This window comes from Marmota monax, unplaced genomic scaffold, assembly GCF_021218885.2.
Source record: "Marmota monax isolate L192 unplaced genomic scaffold, Marmota_monax_Labrador192_F-V1.1 WCK01_AAM20220418_F8-fsc00013, whole genome shotgun sequence".
Lineage (NCBI taxonomy): Eukaryota > Metazoa > Chordata > Mammalia > Rodentia > Sciuridae > Marmota > Marmota monax.
This window is the reverse complement of record NW_026692202.1, coordinates 17,936,304-17,957,802: the sequence shown is the minus strand read 5'-3', so window position 1 is coordinate 17,957,802 and position 21,499 is coordinate 17,936,304.

The window sequence follows — 21,499 nt, the reverse complement described above, 5'->3', positions numbered from 1 at the left end:
GCTCACAGTCTTGTTGATATCTTTGACTCCTTTTTAATTTCTTGTCCCCCACCTTGTCATTCAATCACATTCTAGAGGGTCTCTCACACTCATCCCTTCCTCTGTCTATGTCCCTTGTCCCCGAAACTCTTTATACCTGCTTATTCTATGATCCTGCTGCTAGCAGGCTGCCCTTTCCTTAAAGTAGCTTGCAGTTTATTTGCTGATAAGTCTTCAGTGAACTCAGGTTTTCTTATCTCACTCCTTTCATTAGGGCTGGTTGCCCATGTCCCTTCTCTTCAAGTAAAAACATTTGACTATTTTGGAAGTCCTTGATGGTCTAATCTTAAATAACCTACCCAGCCACTGGGAACTGCCTAGTGGCTGCCTTCACTCACTTGCTCCCATTCTCTTCCTCTCCACGCCCCTAAAGTGTCTAAAATTCTAATCCCTAGAACCCGAGAATATGTATATCACACAGGAAGAAGGAATTAAGGAATTAAGGTTGTTCCTCAGCTGACCTTGGGATAGGTAAATTATTTTCATTATCCAAGTGGGATAATGAAAATAATTTACCTAACATAATCACAAGAGTTTTTAAAGGTGGAAGAGGAAGGCTGAAGAGAGTCAGTTAGACGTGATGACAGAAACAGGGCCAGTGTGCTGCAATGTGAAACAGGCTGACTTTAAAGATGGTGGAAGGAGCCACCATCCAAAGAGTACAGGTAGCCCTTAGAAGCTGTAAAAGGCAGAAAACAGATGCAACTCGGAGCCTACAGGATAGAAAGAAACCCTACCCATACTTGGATTTTTACCTGTGTCAGACTTCTAACCTATAGGATTATAAAAGCAAGTTTTTTTTTTAAACCACTGAGTTTATTGTAATCTGTTGCAGTAGCAATAGGAGGTCAGTACATCAAAAGAAGTAATTAAGTGCCTTATGGGCCAGGTACCCCACTCCCTCATAGTAGGAGGGGCCCATAGTGGGTGACAAAGATGGAGCAAGTCCACCGCATTCCTCTTCAACTTGATTCATTCATTTACCCATTTAACAAATACATAGTAAGGGCTTATTATATGCCAGATGCTGTTCTAGATACTGAAGGCAGGTGAAATCCTCACCATCCTGGAGCTTACAAACTACTTGGATGATACACAATAAATGTGGAAAGTATATAAATGTCAGTGAGAGGGGTTGAGGATGGGAGAGCAACAACCTAGTATTCCTAGTATGTATCAGGTCCTGAGTTCAATCCCGAGAGCCACCAAAAATAAAATAAAATGAAAAACAAACTCTGAGCTATGAGCCTACATTTCACACAATGTCACCTGGAAGTGACTATTAAGAGGAAAAGTTAGAACAGGTCATAGGGATTAAGATTAAAGAGAAATGCCAGAGACTTGGGATGCTGAGGCAGGAGAATCACAAGTTTAAAGCCAGTGTCAGTCAACAACTTAGCAAGACCCTGTCTCAAAAAAAAAAAAAAAAAAAAAAAAAGCCAAACTAAAGGGAGTAGCTAGTTTTGGATAGGGTGGACAGGTGAGAACTCTCTGAAGAAGTGATACTTTGAAAATGCAGAAGAATTGTTCTGATTACAAACAAGTTAAATTTCTGACACTAATATGTACTTGGAGAATTTTTTTTACCCTTCATGAGTGTCATCACTTTAGATGAGCTGACAGTTGTGACCTTGGGCAAATTGGGATGAGCCATCCTATTTTTTTCCATGTCCTTCATGGAGTTACCAGGGATAATGGATGACTAAGAAATTATCCTACAGAATGTAACTCAGTTTCTTGTTTTGACTCCTTGTTTGAAGAGCCATGAGCACATGATTTTCTGTATGCAGTCAGGACTAATAATGACATTAATCTACTGTGAATTTCTTAAAGTTGGTCTTTGGGCCAAAATTTTTATATTATGATGAGGTGTGTTGTATAATGAAGGATCTTGAGTACAGATGCCTTTTATTAAAATTGGTTTTTATAGTTAAAGGACCTTTTAGTGAGGGAGAAGGGTTGGCTTCAGAATTATCTATGCTGTATTGACTTTATGGCACCCTGAGGTACTCTTGAAATGCAAATGTGGGTGTTCATTAAGCAGAAACAGTTTCAAAACTATTATGCTCTGCCATGTTAATGCAGGTGGAAATCTGAAAGCTTCCTGCCTTTATTATTTTTTTCTATTACTTTTTTTGGGAGGGGGTATTGACTGGAGAATATGTATGGTCAAGCTAACTGCTAGAAAGACTCTCAAGGAAGTACATTTACATTTAAAGTAGGATTTGTTTTGGCTCCCTGAGCACGCTGTTACAGAAGAATACTCCACTCCCCCCTTGTACCCCCAAAGACTCAGGGTACAGGCATGTATTTTTCAACTAAGTGTCTATTTCAATAGCTATTAAGATAATTGTAAAATAGGTAAAACAACCAACCAACCATGAGTGTTATCAACTATCTCTTCCTAATACACAGCAAATATTTACACAACTAGAGAAATTTCAACTCTGATTTTTCCTGCTTTTCATTTTTATTCTTATTGCTTCACATGGTTACAACAATATTGTACTAGACCTAGGCAAACCATTTGGTCATTTACTTAATATTTACTTTTATCATGTCTCAGCGTGCATATGATTAAATAAATATGGTTCCTGATGTTTGCTGTTTTATAACCAGAGCAATGCTGAGTTGAGCAGAAAGTATTAGGGGCATATATAAATGGATTGCATATTTAGTACTCAGATTTATATAAGGAAAACAAAATATCCAGAATACGAATGAGGACTTATCTGAAGATGCATAAGTCCTCCATTTCCAAGAGTGTGCAGTTCATGATCTGTTGTCAACATTGCTAACATGGTCATGTCATGTTTAGGCACACTGGGTAATTCTGACTTGGCAGCATCATAGTGTTATCATAAGCATTAATTGGGGAGCCCTGCACAAGGGAATCTGTTGCTTTGAATTCTAGGTATAAAACATTTTTGTCCACTTAACAATTCCACATTAACAATTCTAATTTTTTGTTTTTAGAAGGTATATTACTAAATAAAGTAGTGTTTACTTGTTCTTATAAGGCAAGGTTTATATGAAAGTACCTATGGAAAATTTTAGAATGCGTTAGTCAATGATTGTCAGAAAATATTTTGTAGAAGGGTATATTTGGAAACTTGTTTATATAACTTCTGGAAAATGGGTTCAATCTCACTGCTGTTTTATAAGAAAAATATGTTATATATATTTTACTTTTTGATGTGAGCAGATAGAAACAAAGGGAAAATGAGATTTTAAAAAATGACATAAAACCAGAAACAAGAGAATTATACAAAATAAATACCAGGAGTCCTCTTTGCTAGAAGCAGGGTGCAAAGTTAGCTTTGAGCATCGTAACAACTAAGGCAGAGAGAAAATGTCCTCACAGTTGTTCGGTGGTTCTATTAGATGTGTAAGTCTCTTTCCCTTCTGCCTCATAAAAGCAGCGACTCAGTTCATCCAACTAGGCTTCAAAGCTTCGTCTACTTCTCAATCGGGTGATTTGGGGCACTATTGGCCTTGATATGCTGGGCTTTCCAGATCATGCCCTAGTTTGCCTTCTGGGTTTTTCTCCTGTATCCTTTTCAGATTCCAGTTGAATGAAAGTGTTTGCCTTTCTTCTTTGCTCTTTGCTTGGCTGCTCTGAATTTCCACACACAGTCACTCCTGCCAAGAGTCTCTGTCCCCATCCTCCAAAACTCAGCTCATATGCCTCTTTTTCCATGGTGCCTTCTAGAATCCCCACAGCCTGAAGTGATTTTTCCCAACTTTTCATTCCCATTACCAACTTTGTTTTCTCTTAGGATTTAGCCCATTATACTTTTTAGTATTGATCTATGTACAAGCCTTATAGCTTCCAAAAAGTTCTATATGGTGAAGAGGGAGTGCTCTTCGCCACCTAATTAAACACTTTACATGTAGTTGGTGCTCAATACCTGTTTCTTTGAATGAATGAATGAATTTTATCTAAAAAAGATACGAAATTCAGATAAACTGCACTGGTTTGGCTTTCTTCCCAACTCAGAGTGAGCTATTCTTTTAGAGTTGCATTTGATTTTAAAAACAGAATTAGAGGACTATAAAAATAGCCTGCAATGAGTTATTTGAGCAGTCTCACTGTTTCTTAAGAGTGGTAACATTCCTTTTATGATGCTTTTCATTTACAGCATGGCCTTACAGCCAGCTCTTTTTTGAAACACAATCCCATTATTACGGCTGCCTTTGGCCTCAAACAACTTCCCATAACATTAGAGGTATAATATTGCAAGAATAGTTTCTGACAGAGAGGTTTCTAGTTTGCAGTCAGGGGGATACAGGATGTCAAATTGCTCATCATTTCTGGATCTGAAGGGAAGTAGTTTGAAGATTTTATTTTACCTATGTGGTTCCAGCCAACCATGTCAGGGAAAACGTATTTTCCTATATAGGACAAGAAAATGGCTCAAATAATTCTCACACTTTGCTAAAATCCAAACACGAAATAGGATTGATTTTGTTTTCTTTCATTTTTGGATGATCCAAACAGAGTGCAATAGGAAGAAATAAAACACATTCATTTTAAGAGTTTGTTATTGTTGAACTTTTAGAAAGAAATGTGGGTATGAGCCCTTAAAGATTTTGGGGTCTTGATGCTGTGGGGGCACAGGGGTGGGTTTAGGAGTATTGGAGGAGCTATAGAGAAGAATGGGTGGAAATACCACATGCATAAAAGTCTAAAAGTCCAACTAGAAAGAAAAAGTCTGTGTTAGGGCCTCCTTCCCTGTGCCTCTAGTTGCAGAGGTACCTCTGCCCTCTGGGACTGTGGGCCTCCTCCATGTAGACTGATTTCTACCTAGTCCTCCTGGGGACAGCTTCTCTTTACCTTTTAGGGGAGGTCTACCTCAGTCTGATACAACAAATTGGAATATGTGGATATCATGAGAAGGTTAAATGAATATCCAAGAGCTCTTTATTTACAGGGCAGGTGTGTGTGTGTGTGTGTGTGTGTGTGTGTGTGTGTGTGTGAGACAGAGAGAGAGAGAGAGAGAGAGAGAGAGAGAGAGAGAGTGTGCATGCTTTATGCTGCTGTTGGGATAGCAGCAGGATTGATGGAAAGAGCAGGAGCTTGGGATTTCATCACTTGTTTCTTTAAGCTCTTCTCCTACCTGCATCTTATGTGTGACTCTGGACATATTAATAATCTTCTTGGACCATCTGTTGGTCCTTTCCCATCTGTAAGCCTGCTCAGGTGTTTTAGGGCTTGGATAAGCTAACAGGAAAGGGTTGAGGACAGCACCTGCATCATAATTGGGGCTCATTAAACACTGCTTTCTCCCCTTCTTTTTGCCCTTGCAAAGAGAGACCTGGTATGCCTCGCCCCTTTCTCCTGTGCTGTGGCCTATCCTATGGGGAGAAATAATGCCTCCTTGCTGAGCTATCAGTGTCAAACTGAACAAATAGCCAACTCTTCTCCATTCATATATGACTTTTTAAAGACAATTTCTGTGAAGGTAGAAAGTCACAGATACCTGGACTTATTGCCCCAAAACAATTTGTATGATAATGAAACTGCAGATTATTTTATCTATTTTCTATGACAAAAGAAAAACTTAAATACACAATTCTTTAGAATTAGCTTTCCTTTTGCTACACGTTTCCTTGTTACAATAATATTGGGAATGCTGCAGACATCCAAGAAGCAAACAGAAAGACATGAAAAATGAAGGAATAAATGGATAAATGAGTCTTGTCTCTCATTTGTAAAAGAAGGATAACAATTCCTCAATGCTAGTGGTTGTAGCAGTGCTTAGTTTCAGTCCTCTAGTGTTTACTCAGAGAAAACTCATGAAATCCTATCGACTCTCCATATAAAGAGGATTAAAATAATAAACTTCAGGTTTTGGTATGGACTCAGCCAATTCCCTTTCATGGGAGGAGAGTAAGGCATTTTATTCCACGAGTTTATACTTCTTTCTTATATGATTTTTTTTCAGGTTCTGGTTTAGATAATGAAGGTTTAGTTCAAATGGGAAGAGTTACCATAAAAAAAAACAGATTGTGCTGCTGTGTAACAGTCAGGTTAATTCTCCCAATTTAATCATAACCAGCATGGTACCCCTCTCCCTGAAAGCCCTCCCAGGAAGGCATCTGGAGCTATCCCTGCAGTGCCCTCTGCCTATATCCTTTAGCCTCACTGCAGCAGTGTTCTGCCAAATCCACTTCTGGCCCAGATCTGCTTGACCTTTCAAAGCAGTGTGAATCCAATAACTCTTTTCCCTTTCGGTGGGATCCATCACATGAGGGCTGACCTGATGGGCTGCAGGAATGAGAAGCCAGATCTTAGAAACATCAAGAACATGTTTACCCTGAGTAGAAAATACCTGCAATGCTTCACCAGTAAGACACCTTCCCAGAGGTGATCTGAATATGCTTGACTCTTTCTTCTGATAATCAGGCAAGCAACAAAACGAAAATTCTTTAGGGGATCACTCACAAGGTTAAGGCTTCTGCTTATCTATCAAATATAAAGTATTAATTCATATACTGTAGTGTACACTTTTGATTTTTAAGATTTGTGTATTTTAGAAGTTTGGATACAAGTTTTTTTTTCTTCTGAAGTAGATGAGTAGGACATATTCTTCTGCTCCTCCAACATGTATGCATACTTTTAAAGCATGCTAAAGTAATTATGATCTCATAATTAATCTTCATCAGTATCAGACACTAAGAAGAAATGCAAAATTAGAGCAGTGGGAGAAATGTGAAGTTAGAGCAGTGGGCAGGAGCTTATACCTGTTAGGTTTCTGTGAACTGGAGCTGGGCTGCTGATAGCTGTGTGGTAAGGGGAACATAGACTCAGTTCTTGCAGGAATGGTATTTTTTTCCCTCACATCAACCCGAATATGCTGGTGGCTGATTACTGGCAACTGCTCCAATTGGATGTGGCAACTGCTCTGACTGTTTAGAGCTGTCCTACTAGTTTCCAGAAGAAAACTAAAGACAATGAGGGGGAGGAAGTAGTTGAAAACTGAATGATGGCATGAATCCTCATTAAAATTCATGGAGCATATTAAGTCCTGGGGAAGACACATAAATAAAATAGTCATTAGATATATCAGAAGTAAACAGTAGATCACCAGAGCAAAGCAAAGCAAAACAAATCAAAGGAAATCAAAACAAACAACCCAAAAGCAAAAGTAAGAAGAAAAGATGACCAAAGACAGGTTTCTTACAAAAGAATGACCACTAGAGTGGCAGTTATCTTCTTTTTCTTTTTGGTATTGGGAATTAAACTCAGGGGGACATTCAACCACTGAGCCACATCCCCAGCTCTATTTTGTATTTTATTTAGAGACAGGGTCTCACTGAGTTTCTTAGCAACTTGCCATTGCTGAGGCTGGCTTTGAACTCATGACCCTCCTGCCTCAGCCTCCCGAGCTGCTGGGATTACAAGTGTGTGCCACCATGCCCGGTGCAACTTAGTCATAACGTTGAAAAATAAGTTATAGATCAGTAAGAAATTATAAAGCCAGTGAGGGGATAAGTGAGATTCAATAAGCAATGATGACCCAACAAATTAAAAAACACATTATAAAATAAGAAAAGAAGATGAACAAAAGGACTGGAGGATGAGTTGGAACAGGTGAACTCAAAACACCAGAAAAAATATAATGGAAGCTGGGCTCAGGAGATCAGAGATAAATGTTCTAAAGTCTTTGGATTGTTCTGGAGGAGAATGAAAAAAAAATTTAATTGATTTTATTTTTTAAATACATGACAGCAGAATGCATTACAATTCTTATTATACATATAGAACACAATTTTTCATATCTGTTTGTATATAAAGTATGTTCACACCAATTCATGTCTTCATATATGTGCTTTGGATAATGATGTCCATGACATTCCACCATCATTGCTAACTCTCTGCCCCCTCCCTTCCTCTCTCTCCCCTCTTTCCTCTCTAGAGTTTGTCTATTCCTCCCATGCTCCCTCTCCCTACCCCACTAGTCTCCTATATCAGAGAAAACATTTGGCATTTGTTTTTTTGGGATTGGCTAACTTCACTCAGCATTATCTTCCCCAATGCCATCCATTTACCTACAAATGCCATGATTTCATTCTCTTTTATTGTTGTTGAGTAATATTCCATTGTGTATATATGCCACATTTTTTTTTATCCACTCATCTACTGAAGGGCATCTAGGTTGGTTCCACAGTTTAGCTATTGTGAATTGTGTTGCTATAAACATTGATGTGGCTGTGTCTCTGTAGTATGCTGTTTTTAAATCCTTTGAGTAGAGACCGAGGAGAGGGATAGCTGGGTCAAATGATGGTTCTGAGAATGGAAAAAAATTATGCAACACTTTTCTAAGTTGAGAAGTCATATTAAAAATTTAAATCAATGAAAATAGTAGAAATAACAAAACATCTGAGTTAGAGACAAAGATAAAGAAAACTCCATCAAGATGGTAGAGACAAGTAGGTAGAAGGTAGAATCTTTCCCTGTTTTTTTTTTGTGTGTGTTTCTTTCTTTCTTTCTTTCTTTTTTTTGGGGGGGTTCCAGGGAATGAATCCAGGGCCCTGCAAGGCATGTGCTCTATCTCTGAGCTACACCCCCAACTATGAGGGTTGACTTTTTGCTATTGTGATCAAGACTTCAATAAATGTCCTAGTTCATGTGTATGAAAAGTTTACCAGTGTAATATCTAGACATAGAATTTATGGGTCATAGCTTGTCATTTAGTTTGACTAAATGCGATCAGAATAATGTCCAAAGTACTAATGCCAATTTTGTTCTTATGCCAAGAGTTTGGAATTCCAAAGTCAAGAATTTCTGTCTTTCCACATTGTTACCAACACCTTTTTTTTTTTCAGACTTTGATGTAACATTGGTATAACATCATTGTTTTAATTTGCATTTCCTGATTAGAAGTGAGTCTGGACAACTTTTTATTTGAAAATATGGGCTTCTCTTGTGTATATTGTCTCTTCCTATGGTTTGTCCGCTTTTGTAACTATTGTCTTTCTTATTTTAATCTATATACAGAAATTCTTTATATATTTTGAATTCTGATCCTTTATCAGTTGGACACATTGCAAATATCTACCCCAGCTCTTGTCTTAACCTTCTGGTTCTAAATTTTGAAGTTGCGAATTTTGGCAATTATTTCTTGATAAGTGGAACTTTTGTGTCTGTTTTAAAATATCCTTTCTTACATTGATAAAGCTTAACTCTGGCATTTTCTTATGATAATTTAAAAGTTTTATTTGATCGCTAAGCCCAAGATGTAAGAAACATTCAATTATTGGATGACTAGAATTGGCTTTAGTGTATGAGAAAATCATCTAAGTTAGTATTTATATAGACAAAAATTCCATTGTTTATTACTACTTGTTGCATTATTTCCACTGAATTATAAAGCCTCTTTGCTGTGCACCCACAGGACAATCTTTAGGTAGCCTTGGACCAACCCAGGTTTCACTTCTTTCTGGCTTAATAGTTCTCCAGAATAGCAGTAGAATGTGCTGGGAAGGTATCATCCAGAGACAAGGAGGGATGGTTGGAAGATCTGAAGCTTTGTTCTATTTCTCCTCCAGAAACAAGAATGCCCTTCAGTGTTTCAGACCAGCTAGTCACATTGTTCAGGTCGGCTGCTTTCTGGTGTCCCTCAGATGTGGTGTGAGTGGGACGTACGCAGCTGAGACTGCTTCTAGGGGACAGAGAGTTTTCCTGAGCCTTAAGGGATAAGCTCACATGAATTCCAAGCTGTTATTGTCTCTTTCTGTCTATTTGTAAACAAACCTATTTCATGTAACTTGTTGTGGTGGAGGGTAGTGGTGATGATAGTAGTGGTGGTGGTGGTAGGGGTGTGTGTGTGTGTGTGTGTGTTTATGACTCACTAGACACAGATAAGTTGTAAATCAGCCTACAGTGATTGTCACAAAACCAAGTTTCTATACAGACTTTCATTGATCTATCACCCTTTCTCTGTAATGAATAAAATTTTATGTATTGAAATTTGATATGGAAAAATTCCTCTCTTCTTTTGTTCTTTGCCTGAATTAACTTTGATATTATTAGATTTTTCTCTTGCATATGACTATTAAAAATTAGTTTTCCTAATTCTATATAAAAATCCCATTGACAGTTCTTGAATTTATAGCCTGGTTTGGGAAAGATCTCACGTCTTTATGAACATCATTCCATCCTTTAATATAGCACATCTTTCTACTTGTTCATTTTCTAACTTATGTCTTTCAAAAGCATTTCATAATTTTCTTTATCAATATTTTTTGTACACCTTTAGTTAGGTTTAATTCAGATAAATTGGATAATTAGTTGGAGTTGTCAATTTTGTTGTGAATAGTATACATTTATTTTTCTAATTGATGATTGCTAATGTAGGGCTGACTTCATGGATGAGTAATTAGTTCAGTAATTCAGTGCAGCAGCTTAGAAGGGTTCACTCTATTTAGGGTTGGATGTTCTGTCTTAGTGGTCTTGAAATTCTTGGTACTTTTATCTTTGAAGTTGTATGTTATAAATGAAATCTGAAGGGCAATTGGAACATGCACCTTGGGCTTGGTAGGCACATGATACAGGTTTCTGCCTCCCATGGATAGGTCCTTGGTCACTGCTTCCTCACCCCTGCCAAGCAACTGTTGCTTCCTTCAGCCCCAGTAGGGCCCACGTATGGCAAGGCACAGAGTGATCATGCACACTTGAGCATGGAGTTCCTGGTTGGCATCCTGGGTGCCACAAAGTTCTGCACTGTCCACACCTAAAGACATAATCACTGTCAAGGAAGAGACTGTGGAAGGAAGGAAAAACGTTCCTTTCATGCTCTTTGAACAAGTGACCCCATATTTCCATTTTACATCCTGCATTGTGCTAGTTTTGAGAGTGTTAGGTTAGGATTTGTATATATTGATCTTTCTAGGAGTTTTTTTTCCAATAATAATTTTATGACACAATGAGTATTTTGTAATTTCCATATATATTTTAAGGTAAAATTTTGGTGGCCATTGGGGAGCACCTCCCGGAGCCAAGTGCCTTTGCAATAATTTAGTTCATCTGAACACATCAAAGCCTGATGAAATTTGGACATATTTTATAAAACCCTGCTATTTCAGAGATGTGTATAGCTCAGACATAGGGATCAAAGTGACTTGTTCAAAGCTAGCAATAAGGGGCTGTGCTTGCTCCTACTCTCAGTTCAAGTAGGACTCACACACTATTTTATATTTTAAGACAAAAATGAAAGCAACGCTAAGAAACTGAACCACCCCACCGAGCACATTCATCAAGCATTTCTCACACTCCTTGCTCTCCTCCTCACCAGCACCTCCATGAGGGATTCAAGGACTCATGAATTAGTGCTGAGAAATTCTTTATAAGTTCTTGTACAAAAGTGCCATAAAGAACAATGCATACAGTAACTATTTAAAGTCAGAAAACTAAGGTTTGGGGGAACATAAAGCATATTTAATACACAATTCTCTACTTCTTAAGGGGGAGTTCACAGAAGAACTAATTTATTGAGCTAAGTATTTTGGGTTGTATTTTCCATACTTGTTTTATATCCCAAAGTACTGAATCAAAATATAGCTTCCTTCACCTCAGACCTCTGTAGGGAGAGGTGCATGTGAATATATAGCACAATTCACAGCCAGAAATTGGGCACAGTGCAAGTGGCCTCATTCTTGACCTCATCTCAGAGCCCATTATAGACATTTCTTGAGACTGTTCATTCTAGAAATAAAAATGGTCAGACTGAACTTTGATTCCAGAGAACAAGTATATTCCTCAAGTCCTCTTATTTTCTTTTTTTTTTTTTTCAATTTTAATGTTGCTTTTTCAGATTCAGAACTGAAGTGAGCCTTTTTTGTTTGCTTCTTTTCAGATACTAATACATAACTTTGATGCATTAGTAGCATTGTTGATTGAGCAGCAAATAGTCTGTGGTACTTACAATTCTCCACCTTTTTCTAAGAAATATAGATATATTGTCTACTATTGGGAATCCCATTTTGCAATCTATAGTCAGGAAAAATGATTGCTTTTCGTTTTTCAAAATAATGAATGTCTTTAGTGAAGTTGGCCCTCTAAACTTTGGTCCCTATATGACAGGATAAGTAGTTTATTAGATCCTTCTTAAAGAACATGTTTAATGGGTGGGCCGAGAGTATGTTTCCTGGGAATTTTACGTATTACTGTCGTAAAGGAGGAGAAAGGAACAAGGAGAGAATAGGAAAAAAATAAAACAAAGAAAAACCAAGTCACAGATGTTAAAGGAGGAAGTCACCCATTTCACAATGTTAACTAAGCCTCCAAGATTAATAGAAATTTCTCTTGCTTCTTTCTTCTTTTAAAGACTGTTTCAAAGTGATGCTAAGGGAAAGATTTAAGGCATAAGTGGTTGACTCATGAAAATCTATCTACAAAGGGCAAAGAATCACTTGGTGGGTTAGCAGCCGAAGTGGTATAAACAGTTTCTATATTACCATGAATGGCCACCATTGTGTGATTCTCTTATCAGGTTGTAGGGGTTGCTATGTGTACCTTCTGTAATTCATCAAGTAACTTCTATCTCAAACACAATCATGGAAACTAGATGCCAAGAGTCCACTAGCATGAGTGTTTTCATGTCATCTGAAATGGTACCTTACTAATGAAGCTGATAAGAAGTTCAGGAATCAATTACAAAATTTACCTCCTTTAGAAATAACGTTGTTTTGCTTTAATTACCATGGCATGATTTATTTTGGAATATTTTCTTTTAAATTTATAAACCCTTATTAGCTTAAGAGAAAATAAACTCCCTGGAAGTATTAAAAACTGATCTAATTGTATAGTAATTTAGGGATCAAAGTTGGGATCAGATTTCGTAGATTATGGTTTATTCCCTTACTTTTAAAATTTCAGCTGACTTTGGCTTTCTTGTATTCTAACAGAATGAAATTAGTTTAGAACAGGTAATAGGGAATTAGATGTCTAAATCCAGATTTGCATACTTATAATAGCACATTTCTTATAAATTTATAATAACTTTATGATAAATATTTTTACTATAAAATTATCTTTATAAACATAATCAAAACATGACTTTATTACTATTCATTTACAAAATGTTTACCATCTAGAACATTGGATTAAATTACATCCTAAGACACTTTCAGGTATACTGTTTCTGACTTAAGTAGTTGATGATCACATAGGATTCCCTGGACTGTTAACCTGCATTTCCATTTAAATATTAACAGAAATTAGAAAATGTTTCCAATTTAAAAGAAAAAAAATTCTTCATTTTATGAGAAAAAAGAGAAATGACCAGAAATACACCAGATTTATATCTAGAGTTCTTACTTTATCTTTTCGTGTGCAGTGGAAAGGTAAATTAAAATTAGCTTGTTCTTCTTTATAAAGCTATAATTCTAATAGGCTTAGCAGTTTCCCAAGACATAGTAACTTTCCAGTGTTTCTGGGTTAGATCTTCTAACTCTGGTTGATCAAGTTGCAGTTTATATTCTTAATATCTATCCTGGAATTCTTGGCCACAGATATCTTGGGGAAGAAATAATGAGAAAATAATATAGGCTTTTCATGGGTCAGTACTTTTAAATTTACTTTTTGGTCAATAAATTTCATGAGCTTCATCTTACTTATTGGGTAAAACAATGACTGTGGACTATAGAACTGAAATAAAGACTTGAACAAATTTTTGGGTAAATGATCTAGGAAGTATAATATCAGAAGCTACATTTAGTCAAATGCTGTTCTCTAAGCAGAAACACAAAGCAAGCTCACTTTTTTGTGAGGCAAAGAATAACAGAGACTTAAGATGGAGACAATGAATCATGAGAACATTGTAAAATAAATCAGAGGCATAAAAAATAAATTATAGGAATCAGAAAGCAAAGCTACATTTTCTTAAACAGAAGATTTTCTGACAAGACAATTAAAATACTACAAAAACAGAAATCAGAATTAGTATATGGAATAAGCAAATGTCAAAATATATTTGTTCCTTTTTTTCTTTCATTTTTTACTATTTTTATTTATATATAATAGCAGAATGCATTATAATTCTTATTACACATATAGAGCACAATTTTTCATATATCTGGTTGTATATAAAGTATATTCACATCAATTCATGTCATCATACATGTACTTTGGATAATAATGTCCATCCCATTCCACTATCATTGTATATGCACATCATATATACATACAATATGATTTATATGCACAATGTAGAAGCACATTGTGAATTGATTACTATAATCAAGCAACTTAATCTATTCATCATCTGATACCGTCATTTTCCCTTTGTGTGTGTGTTAAGGCTACTCAAAGTCTACTCTCTTGGCAAATATTCAATATACAATACCCAACTTCATTTTTATCCAGTTGCCCGAAAACTATTTGTTGAAGATTATTCTTTTCCTATTAAATAGAAATCCAGCCATATGAAAAATCAATTGTCCACAGGCATATAGGTTTAAGAGCTTCCATTGTATTCTGTTGACTTAGACCTGTATTCTTAAGACAATACCAAATTGCTTTAGTTTGTTTTTATTTGTGTTCAGCTTTGAAATCAAGAAATCTTTTTCAAGATTATCTTGGCTCTTCAGGATCCTTGGCCCTTACATATAAATTTTAGTATTAACTTTTCCACTGATGGAAAAAATCCATTAGAATTTGAACATAGGTTTTGTGGTGAAATAAAGGCTCTCCCTATGTAGTCATTCAAAGACGTAGGCTGATAAGGACTTCACCATCTGCAGCTGCACCTGCTGGACTATGAAGCCTCTTCAATATCCATGACAGAAGAGAGACACCTGGAGGTAATGAATGTGCTCCAACCTACCCAGAAATGACACAGACTAAGCCCTCCTACAGTTATTTTCTATAGCTAGTACATGTCTCCATCACACTGCTGTGGGGCAAGTACATGCAGAGAGGTAGCTGAAAGGCTTGGGCAACACTATTTTTATGACCCTGGCTACCTCAAATTTTATAAGTAATAAAATATTAATATATTTAAGTTTATGAACACCTGATACATGTAAGAAATTGTTCTTCAGTTTGTATATATGTGATCTGATAATCTTCTTAACCATCCTATGAGAAGGAGATGACATTATAAGTTTCATTACTGATGAGACACTGAAATTTGATAAAGTTGAATTGCTTGATATGAATCCAGGCAATCTAACACACAGAACAAACATGTAACCACGACACATGCCTGGAATTAAAGACTCAGAGTACACTGTAAAAGAGAAATTAATTAATTTTATTTATGGTAAAAATTTATGATAAAATAAAAACAATCCTAGACCTCAAAAATATTTGTTCCAATTTAATTAGTAACACAGAATTAACTCTTTAATTATTATGTAATGAGTGTATTGCATGCACCCATTACATAATAATGCAAACATATGCAAAACAACCTTATTTTCTGGTGGTTCAGATGGTGGTCTCAGCTTTTCTACCATGATTTATAATGCAATAAATTGACAAGTTACTGGAATGTTTCATTGATGACTATGATTTACAAGAGATTAAATTTGTCTCTTCACCATTATGTTAACAGGGAAAGGTAAAATGTAATTTAAGAGCAGTGGCATATTATTTGTATAACTTCAAGGCATGGTAGCCTTTATGTTTCATATTTCAAAAAGCCTGAATGGTAAATTGGGAAATTTGCAAATCTAACATCTGGGAAAGTGTAAGCAGATGTTTTATGGAAGTGTCCCAAATAAGAAAGCTAATTATAATATAAAACTCATTTATTTCAAGATTCAGGTATGTTTTCTTTCCTATATAAAATCTTAAAGGGAAAAAATCAACTTATGGATTTCTATCTTTCCTTTTATCAGAGACAGAAAAATTTAAGAGTAGTTGGCAAAAATTCAACTATACTTGAGGAAGACCAGGTAAGCAAAAAAGACTGGCTATTAAAAGATAAGCAAAAGCTTTGCAAGAATCTACCAAAAAAGTATCAAAATCAATATTAATCAATATTAGATTGCATTGAATTTAGATCAAAAAGCATTAAACAACATGAAGAGGGGTATTTCATAAAGGGTGAATCCACAATGAAGTTCTGTGTACCAAATAACATAGCACCAGCATTAATAAAACACAAATTGCAAGAAACTGAAAGAGTAATGTACAAAAATATATTCACAGTAGGAGATATTAACTCACTCCTCTCATTTTTAACCAGTCAAGTAGACAAAAAATACCAATGTAGGAGACATAGGTATTATAACAAAAAGGATAATTCTAATTAGCAGATATTAAACACTAAGTTCTCCAAAGAAGAGAAAAAATTAAAAAAAAAACCCACCCTTTTTCTAAGAGTTCAGGGAAGCAACAAAAACTGAAAATATTAGGTGACACAATAAATTTTTAAAAATATGCTATATATACACACAATAGAGTTTTATTCAGTCATTAAGAAGAATGAAATTATAACAATTGCTGGGAAATGAATAGAATTGGAGATCATGCTCAGTGACATAAGCCAGATTCAGAAAGTCAAGGGTCAAATGTTTTCTCTCAAATGTGGAAGCTAGAACAAAGTAAGAGGCAAACAATGTTGGGGGTAGAGAATCTCATGAAAATAGAAGGGAGGTCACTAGAGCAGAGGAAGGGGATCAATGGGGAGAGAGGAGGGAACCAACCAGAAAATGATGGAACTGCAAAACAGAATTGCCCAAATTTTGCTATGCACCTATATAAATATACCACAGTGAATCTCTCTCTCTCTCTCTCACACACACACACACACACACACACACATACGTACACACACACATGGCTAATTAAGAAAATTGTAAATAGTAGGAAGAGTAGTATAGAGGAAGGGGGACTGGGAAATACTGGGGATTAACATGGAGCAAAGTATTTTCCATGCATGTATGATTATGTCAAAATGAACTCTAATATTATATATAACTATATCACACTAACAAACACACACTTTAATACAGAACATCAAAAGAGTAGTAATAACTCTCACATATCTGCTTTTGGCAGTATAGTAGACAAGGCAGTCCATAAAGTCTTGCACTTCCATAAAACACTCAGATACTGAACAAATTACAGCAAATGTTTTAATATTTATTTCTCAACTCACAAAAAAGTTAAAAAATATGTTAAAAACCCAGAAAAATTAAAGAAAAGCTAAAACTATACAGATAGGTCAACACTGATGAAGGGGCAAGTGCCACTTTAGTGGACAAAAGCCAACACTGAGAAACCAGAATTTTGGAGAATAGTAGCCCCTTAGAGTGTGAAGAGTCTGTTTTGGATCCAATCAGGGGAGCAGGGGTTTCTGAGTCTGTTTGGGACACATTTATAAGGCTGGGGACATAAAGGCCTATAGATCTATGCAAGGATGGACAGCTAAATGTATATCAGTCTATAAAGGGAACAGACTGAGAAATAGGTTTGTTAAAAATGGAATTCAGTTAAAAATCATTAGCAAAGAGATACTGCCAGACAATTCTCTACTAGTGAAACTAGCAAACTACTCTTCTTAAAAGGTTATGATCCAAATAAAACATGAAAATTAACAATAGTTTTAACTGAATGTTGATGAAAATGTTTCATTTTATATCTCATTGGTTATAGCTACAACTGTTTCAAGGAATATTTATAGCTTTAAATATTTATATAAGGTGATAAAAGCATCTAAAAGTTAATGAGCTTAATGTTAGAAGTTCAAAAATTGATTTCTTAATAATCTGAGAGTAAGTAGAATGAGAAATATTATAAAAGTCAGTTAAAAACTTAATGGAAAATAAAGGTATGATATGATAGAGTGAAATGATAGACCCAATACTGGTCATTGGAAAAGACTAATAAAGTACACAATTCTCTGTTAGGATTGAGCAAGATGAGAGTTGTAGGTAGAAGAGAGAAGAGAGAGAGGAGGCCTAAACATATGGAATGGAATAAGGAACTAGCTACGACAGTGATAAGCAGATACTATTACAATACTGAGTAGAATTATATTATTTCCAATAAATTTGAAAACAAAATCTATGAGGAAATTCCTGGGAAAATATATTTGAGGTATTAAAATTGACATAAATGAAAAAGTAAGATTTAAACAGTGATATTACCATTGAAATTTGAATTACCGTTTTAACCACTTTCCACAAAGAAAACAAGAGGCCCTGCTGGATTCACAGGATAATTCTTTTGAGTTAAGACCCTGGTAAGCGATGCTCTAGTAGTAAGGACAAACTCAGGCAACCTGAAATTTAATCTAGTAGCATCCTTCAGGTGTTTGCCCAACTGTAACTGAAGACTAGAAAAAAAAATTAATTCTTCCCCAGAAGATGAAAATAGCATTTAGATTTTTTATTTTTCAATTTGCAATCAAAATGTCCAGTATTCAGTAAACACTGATTAGGCATATTAGGATTCAGAACCAATTCTGAGTGAAAACCAGGATAAAACAGACTAATAGAGATATGCCCAGAGATGGTCCATATATTAAAGTTATCAAAAAATTTTTAAAATATGTTTAAGAGAGTAGATATCAAGACAATTTTTTTTTTTTACCCTGCTACTAATGACAGTCTTTTTTTTTTTTCTGGTTGTATATAAAGTATATTCACACCATTCATGTCTTCCTACATGTACTTAGGGTAATGATATCCATCTCATTCCACCATCTTTTTTGCCCCCATGCACCCTCCCTTTCCCTCCCTATCTTTTGCTCTATCTAGAGTTTGTCTAATCCTCTCATGCTCCCCCTGCCAAGCCTACAATGAATCAGCCTCCTTATATCAGAGAAAACATTTGGCTTTTTTTTTTTTGTGATTGGCTAACTTTACTGAGCATTATATTCTCCAAGACCATCCATGTACCTGGAAATGTCATGATTTTATTCTCTTTTAATGCTGAATAATATTCCATTGTGTATATTTCCTTTATACTTTCATCTACTGAAGGGCATCTAGGGCATCATAGTTTAGCTATTGTCAATTGTGCTTTTTAAATATTGATGTGGCTGTGTCCCTGTAGTATGCTGTTTTTAAGTCCTTTGGGTATAGACCAAGGGGTGGGATAGCTGGGTCAAATCATGGTTCCATTTTCAGCTTTCCAAGGAGTCTCCATACTGCTTTCTATATTGGGTGTACCAATTTGTAGTCCCACCAGCAAAGTATGAGTGTGCCTTTTCCCCCACATCCTTGCTAACAATTATTGTTGTTTGTGTTCTTAATAGCTGCCATTATGACTGGAGTGAGATAAAATTTTATAGTAGTTTTGATTTGCATCTCTCTAATTGCTAGAGATGTTGAAAATTTTTTCATATTTTTGTTGATTGATTGTATATTATCTTCTGAGAGGTGTCTGTTCAGTTCTTTGGCCCATTTATTGATTGGGCTATTTGTTTTTTTGGTGTTTAGCTTTTTGAATTCTTTATGTACCCTAGAGATTAGTGCTCTACCTGATGTGTGAGTGTTAAAAATTTGCCAAGATGTAGGCTCTCTATTCACCTCGCTGATTGTTTCTTTTGCCAAAAAGAAGCTTTTTAGTTTAAATCCTTCCCATTTCTTGATTCTTGATTATAGGAGTCTTATTAAGGAAGTTGGGGCCTAATCCAACCTATAGAGATTTGGGCCTACTTTTTCTTCTAATAGGCAGTGTCTCTGGTTTAATTCCTAGGTCTTTGATCCACTTTGAGTTGAGTTTTATGCATGGTAAGAGATAGGGATTTAATTTCATTTTGTTGCATATGGATTTCCAGTTTTCCCAGCACCATTTTTTGAAGAGGCTGTCTTTTCTCCAATGTATGTTTTTGGTGCCTTTGTCTAACATACCTGTAATAATGTGGGTTAGTCTCTGTGTTCTCTATTCTATACCATTGATCTACCCGTGTATTTTGGTACCAATACCAAGCTGTTTTTGTTACTATTGCTCTGTAGTATAGTTTAAGGTCTGGTGTAGCGATGCTACCTGCTTCACTCTTCTTGCTAAGGATTGCTTTAGCTATTCTGGGTCTCTTATTTTTCCAGATTAATTTCATGACAGCTTTTTCTATTTCTATGAGGAATGTCTTTGGGATTTTGATTTGAATTGCATTAAATCTGCATAGTGCTTTTGGTAGTATGGTCATCTTGACAATATTAATTCTGCCTATTGAAGAACAAGGGAGATCTTTCCATCTTCTAAGGTCTTCTTTAATTTCTTTCTTTGGCATTCTGAAGCTTTTGTTGTAAAGGTCTTTCACCTTTTTCACTAGGTTGATTCCCAAGTATTTTATTTTATTTTTTTGAGGCTATTGTAAATGGGTTAATTTTCCTTGTTTCCCTTTCAGAGGATTTGTCACTGGTATACAGAAATGACTTGATTTATGGGTGTTGATTTTGTATCCTGCTACTTTGCTGAATTCATTTGCTAGTTCTAGAAGTTTTCTGGTGGAATTTTTTGGGTCTTCTAGGTATAGAATCATATCATCGGCAAATAGTGCTAATTTGAGTTCTTCTTTTCCTATCCATATCCATTAATTTTTTTCATCTGTCTAATTGCTTAGGTCAGTGTTCCAAGAACTATGTTAAATAGAAGTGGTGAAAGAGGGCATCCCTGTCTTGTTCCAGTTTTTAGAGGGAATGCTTTCAATTTTTCTCCATTTAGAATGACGTTGGCCTGGGGCTTAGCATAGAGAGCCTTTATGATGTTGAGATATGTTCCTGTTATCCCTAGTTTTTCTGGTGTTTTGAACATGTATGGGTGCTGTATTTTGTTAAATGCTTTTTCTACATCAATTGAGATGATCATATTATTCTTATCTTTAAATCTATTGTTGTGATGAATTACTTTTATTGATTTCTGTATGTTGAAACAACCTTGCATCCTTGGGATGAACCCCCTTGACTGTGGTGCACTATCTTTTTGATATGTTTTTGTATTCAATTTGCCAGGATTTTATTGAGAGTTTTTGCATCTAAGTTCATTAGCAATATTGGTCTTAAGTTTTCTTTCTTTGATGTGTCTTTGCCCAGTTTTGGAATCAGGGTGATATTGGCCTCATAGAATGAGTATGGAAGTGCTTCCTTTTTTCTATTTCACAAAATAATTTGTAGAGTTTAGGTATTATTTATTCTTTATAGGTCTTGTAGAACTCAGCTGTGTATCCATCTGGTCCTGGGATTTTCTTGGTTGGTAGACTTCAGATGGTGTCTTCAATTTCCTTGCTTGAAATTGATCTGTTTAAATTGCATACATTATCCCAATTAAATTTGGGCAATTCATATGCCTCTAGAAATTTGTTGGTGCCTTTAATATTCTCTATTTTATTGGAATACAAATTTTAAAAATATTTTCTAATTATCTTCTGTGTTTCTGTAGTTTATGTTGTGATATTTCCTTTTTTTATCACATATGTTAGTGACTTGAGTTTTCGCTCTCCTTCTCTTTGTTAGTGTGGCTAAGGGTTTGTCAATTTTATTTATTTTTTTGAAGAAC